Genomic DNA, 6,099 nt, shown 5'->3' on the forward strand with positions numbered 1-6,099 from the left:
ACCTCAGTGTGTAAGATTTTACATTTACTTAGATTGTATCTTAATAGACTCTCCCTCTTGTTGGAGCGCTCCCAGACACACCTCCTTTCATGCTGACCTTGAGCCATTCATTGGGCCTGGTCCCTTGGCCGATTCTGGATCCTGCTCACACCATTGCCACCTTTTTCATTTTTCCATTTTGTCCACAAGCTAGTGGGAGAGGGCAATGTAGTCACAGGCTTTACCTGCATCCCTAGTATCAACTAGAAATCTTTCCAAAAGGGAATTGGGATGCCCAGAATCTGGCATTCTGTTTGAAGCCTTGCTAATGTTCGTTGTGATTTCCACCTTCCTTTGCTGTGTGCTCACAAACTGTCCTTTTTATAAAGCATTTGGTAATTTTGCCAGGAATCCAGTCAAGCCCAGTGGCCTAAAATTTATATTACATTCCTTTTTTTACAAAGTGAAGACATTTTCCCTTCTCTAGTACTTGACGTGAGAAGACAGGAAGAGAGGGAAGGAAAAACAGGTGGACAGGTAGAACTTTGGGATAAAAGCTTGCAAAATTGCAAATTAGAGATGAAGATTACCTTTCCACCTCCTAACCGTGAGCAACAGGGCTCAGCCAGCAAGGAAGAAGTTTTGGAATCCAGAAGAATAAAAAGAACATGTAGATGGATTTTCCCGGGGAGCATTGACCAAGAACTGTGTTCAGAATCCTGTTCAGAGTTCACCCAGTGTGAGATGGCTTTCTGCCTCTGTACCAACATCTGTGACGATTCAGTTCCACTGTGTGGAATGACTGACTGCATGAGCTAGGCTCTGTCGGAAGGTTTGCCATCTGAAGTTCATACCTCCTTCAATACCCAATATGTCCCAGTATGACCTTGGGACGTAACAGAGAGTGGATTGACCCTGGAGTCAGCAAGAACCAAGTTCAAGCCCTGCCTTGGGCACAGTAGGCACTCCCTCCAGCATCAGTGGAGGGAGTTTCCACACTGGAAATTCCTTCATGCTGAACCAAAAACAAAAATGTGAATGGAACTCTCGCTTTTCAGACCAGCAAACCCAAAATCAGTACAGTGAGAAACAGGCTTTTGAAACTTGAAATTTGTTTTCTGCTTTTTTCGAGGCCCCAGATTTCATCAGCAAAGCCTGCACTCCTGTGCCCTAAACAGTTCCTATGCCTGTGGCTCAGTCCATTCCTGGATGACCACATGTAGCCTGTCATCATCAGGTCTCAGTGAGAGGCTTCCCGGGGTGGCCTGGCTCTGCTGGCCTGTCCTTGGCCAATTCAGGGACATGTTGATGTCCCTCCAGAGGTGCCTGGCTTTGACCTTTGTCCTCAACAGCTGCATCTCACCAGCCAAGCCATTCTGTAAATGGGCTCCTTATTTCAGAAACCTTAAGAAAGTTCACAGTTTTCTCACTTGGGATAAAAAAAATTATGCATTTGGCCATTTCCTAACATAACATTCTCCCAAGTGAGTCCTCCCTTGTGCCAGGAGGTAGGGAAGGGAATAAGCACTTATTATGTACCTACTATATGCCATGCGCTGTGAAGCACTTAGTATTTTATAGTTATTATCTCACTGGATGCACACAACAGCTCTGGGAGCATTGTTACTGTCCCCATTTTACAAATGAGGCAATTAAAGGTGAAGTGACTTGCCCAGGGTCATACAGCCAGTAAGTATCTGAAGTCAGATTTGAACTTGGGTCTTCCTAACTGCGGGCCTAGGGACCTGGCAGTTCCTCTTACAGAGAAAGTATAGTTAAGCAAGACCAGCTCCATCTGGCAGTGTATAGAACATTCCAGACTCCTAGGCCCCAACTCTCCAACAGATGAAGACTCAGGATTTGGCTTTGTCTTGTCCATTATTCCTACCTCATAGATTGTTTCCTCCGGCCTGCTTACATCCCTCCATGCTTGTTCTCCCATACCTTAAGCACACATTCTCCCTGAAAGTCTCTCAAGTTCAGTCTTTTTTCCAAAGCTAGATGCACCCATAGGAGATCAGGGCTGGGACGGCCAGGTGCAGTGACCAGGACTGAGTCTCTACCTCTGAGTCCTGCACTTCAGTCTCAGTCCTGTTGTCTAGTCCTGAGGTTCTCAGACTTTGGTCTTGGGACTTCTCTGTGTTCTGAAGTTGAGGAACGTCCCCTCTCTCCACAAAGGCCTTTTGTTTATTTGGATCCTAGCTATCAACATTTATTGAATCAGAAATTACACTGTCTTGGTATCATTAGTACACTTTTAACTGTCCTGAAAAGGACTCAAGTCCCGTCAGACTCTCCAGACCTCACTTTGGGAATCATTGGTTCTGCATCTGAAATTAGATTATGTAAAATTATGTAAAATTGGGTGTTGGGAAGCATTTGAATGATTTCCAGATCTCAAGGATTCATACAAATGCTCATTTCCCTCAAAGAAGTGGAGTACCATTCAGTTGTCACAGTTGTGTGGAGGGAATGGCAGTTTGAGCCCTAGAGATGTTAAAGTTCCTATCTGTTCTATTTGGAAGTTAATCAGAAAAATCTCTGTTCATTTTCTGAGACGATTTTGATTGAAAAAACAATGTAGACCCAGTGGGAACTCTTCATGGTACTTTTTTTCCCCATGAGCAGATAACCGAATGCTTCACTGATATCAGTTTGTAGTTTGATACTTCACTGTCTTTCATCCACTTTATTCATTCAGTTAACAAGCATTTATTAATCACCTATTGTGTGCCAGGCACTGTGCTGAGTACTAGGGATACAAAGAAAGGCAGAAGAAAGGACCTGCCCTCAAGGGGCTCACAATCTAATCTTTAAAAACATACAGGTGAACAGTTTTCTTAGCAAAGTGAGCAAAGACAATTCAACAGGCTCTAGGGTTATGAAGACAAAAATAGAACATGTCCCACTTTACATAGTATGTGGGCCAGTGCCAGGGGTCTTGGACCTCTTTGACCGTCTGATGAATCCTGTGGACCCTCCTAAGAACCATGTTTCTAAATGCCTGAATAACACAGAGCTTTGGGGAAATAACACAGGAAAGGCAGTTAACACAGTACCAGGCCACAAACTGTTCAAAAAGATGTAATCACCAAAATGTTTGATTCTGGTTAAGAAATGGAGAAGTTGGGGAAACAATTAAATTTACACCCTACAGAAGCAAATGAATTTAGTAGCCTAGTGTTCAGTAAACCCAAAGATGGAAGCGACTGGGATAAGAACTCACTACTTGACAAAAACTACTGGGAAAACTGGAAAACAGCCTGAACACAACAAAGCACAGACCAACATTTCATACCCTGTGTCGAGATGAGCTTCACATGAATTCATGACAATGAAATTAGAGGAGCAAGGAAAAAATACCCTTCTGATGTGTGGATGGGGGGGATGGAGAAGGTAACAAAAGACAAATGGACAGTTTTGATTACATACAGTTTTAAAAGATTTTGTACAAACAAAACCAATGCAGCTAAAATCAGGAAGGAAACGGTTAACGGAAAAAAAAGCAAGTTTCACTGTTAAGGGTTTTATTTTCAGGATATGTAAGGAACTGATTAAAGGCTAAAAGAGCAAAAATCATTCTCTGTCTGATAAATGATCAATGAGTATAAAGAAGCATGTGCTTTTCTAAGGAAAAAAACCAAGTTGTCAATAGCTGTGAAAAAATGTTCCAAATGACTAATGAGAGATGTGCAAATTAAAGCAACTGAGGTTTCACCTCATAGCTGGGAGATGGGCAAAGTTGAATATAAAGGAAAAGCAGACACGGATGCATTGTTGGTGGAGCTGTGAAATGGCATAGCCATTCTGGAAAGCACTTGGCAACCATGGCCAACAAACTGCCCTGTGCATGCACTTTGACCCAGACATGTAACTACTGTGTCTGCGTCCTGATGAGATAAAAGAAGAAAAGGACTCATGTGTACACACACACGCACACACACACACAAACACACACGTACACATACTTTTTAATTGAAGCTAAGGGGATGCCCATCAGTTGGGAAAAGGCTGAACAACTTATGGTACAGGATGGTAACAGACCACTGTGCCATAAAAAAATGATGAAGGGAACAATTTCAGAAGATCCTGGGAAGATTCATATGAATTGACACAGAGGGATGTGACTGGAACCAGGAAAAGAACTTATGTAACAGTACCACAAATTGGAAAGCCATAAGAGCTCAAGGCAGTGGCCAACCATGATTCCACAAGACCAGTGATGGAGCTGACACTGAGCAGCTAGGTACATACAAGACAGCCTGCAAGGCAAGTCAGCAAAGGGCCAAGAGGGAAGGCACTGCCTATTTGAGTGATTGGGGAGGGGGAATTTAGAAGGAACTGTTTTGGAAGTTTGATTTGAACTGAGTCTCTAAAGAAACCTAGGAAATGAGAAGCCAGAAACAAAGAGAGAGAGGATTCTGTGCATAGGGAACAGCCCAGGAAAATTCACAAAGTCATGAGATGAGAGAGCATCCTTTGTGAGTGATGGCAAAGAGGCCAGTGTTGCTGGAGAAGAGGGAAGCAAAGTGTAAAAAAAAAAAATGGGAAAGATGGAAAGGCACCAGGGTGGGAAGGACCCCAGACAACAAACCAAGAACTTTCTGTTTGATCCTGGAAGTGACTGGGTGCCACTGAGTGACATGTTCAGACTCACATTTTTGAAAGATCACTGTCCCTAAATGGAAAATGGCCTGGAGTGTTCATTCATAGGCTTGGTTTTGGACTTGTTAAGTTGGAAATTCTGCTGCACCCAGTAGGTGATGTCCAGTAGTCTTAGGGACTAGGAAATGGAAAGCATGGATGACATGGAGAGGCATGGTCAGGAGCCATTGGTGTGTGCTGGAAATGACTACATGTTCTTGAAACCTAAATGCCAGCAGAGTACATACTCTTCAAGGTCCCTCCAAGCAATGGTGCTGTGGAGTGGGACAGTGACTGGATCTGGAGGCAAAATACTTGTCAAATCTTGGCTCTTCCATTTACTGCCTTGTAACCTTTGTCGAGTCATAAGCTTCTCATGGCCTTAGTTTCTGCCATAAAATGAGAAGTCAGAAGAAGATGACCTCTGGTCTCTTCCCAGTTCTGCAGTCTAGGAACAATTTGTGGACAATACATTTAATATTTAAAAGATTCTCTTACCATTCCCAATGCGCAAACAGCTAATATGCCTGCCTCTGAGCTCTTTGTCTGGCTCAGAATTTAGGAATCTCTGTATCCCAGACCAAGGATTCCTGTTTTTCAAACTCCAGTGGTTCTAGCCCTTGGTGAATTTTGAACCTAAGCCAGATACAGGAAAACAGTATGTGTCACCATGACAAGCTTGGTTGAAAGAAGACCTTGTCATGGAATTTCATACTATCTTGGAAAACGAAAGGGCTTTAAGAGATCTTCTAGTCCAATTGTTTTCCTTCTCATGTTTTCTGAAAGGGCTTTGTCTGTTTCTCACTTTTGTCCTCATCACTTGGAACCTCATCACTAGTTTACATAATCTGTGTTTCAGTTGAGGACCAATGGCCCAAGTTTAGTTTGGAATCTGAAGGTTAGCTTCACAGTTATTGACTTGTGGGAACATCTAAAGTCTATCTGAATGAAGTTTAGCTCCTTGATAACAGACCATCCAGAAACTGTACAGTAACATAGTAAAATGTTTAACTATAGCAGGATTGTACAGCAAAACAGCAGGAAAACTTACCCCAGTACTGATTCTCAGAGGGGTGTGACTTCATCCCCAATTCTCATGAGCTGTTGTGTTTTTCAGTCATGTCCAACTCTTCATGACCTCACTGGGAGTTTCTTTGGCAGAGAATCTGGAATGGGTTGTCATTCCCTTCTCCAGCTCATTTTACAGATGAGGAAATTGAGGTAAAGAAGGTGAAGTGACTTGCCCAAGGTCTCACATTTAGTGTCTGGGGTCAGATTTGAACTCAGATCTTCCTCACTCCAAGTCTGGTGCTGTATCTACCGTGCCACATAGCTGCCCCATAATTCTTGGGAGAGTAGCCCAGAAAAAACAGCTTTCCTGGGAATCATGCCTCTGAAATGGGAAAAAGGTCTCTCACTTCAGAACCACAATGAGGTGAGTAAAAGCCTTCATTACACCTGCAGTGCTACCTCCTG

The sequence above is a fragment of the Notamacropus eugenii genome, chromosome 2 (assembly GCF_028372415.1).
Source record: "Notamacropus eugenii isolate mMacEug1 chromosome 2, mMacEug1.pri_v2, whole genome shotgun sequence".
Lineage (NCBI taxonomy): Eukaryota > Metazoa > Chordata > Mammalia > Diprotodontia > Macropodidae > Notamacropus > Notamacropus eugenii.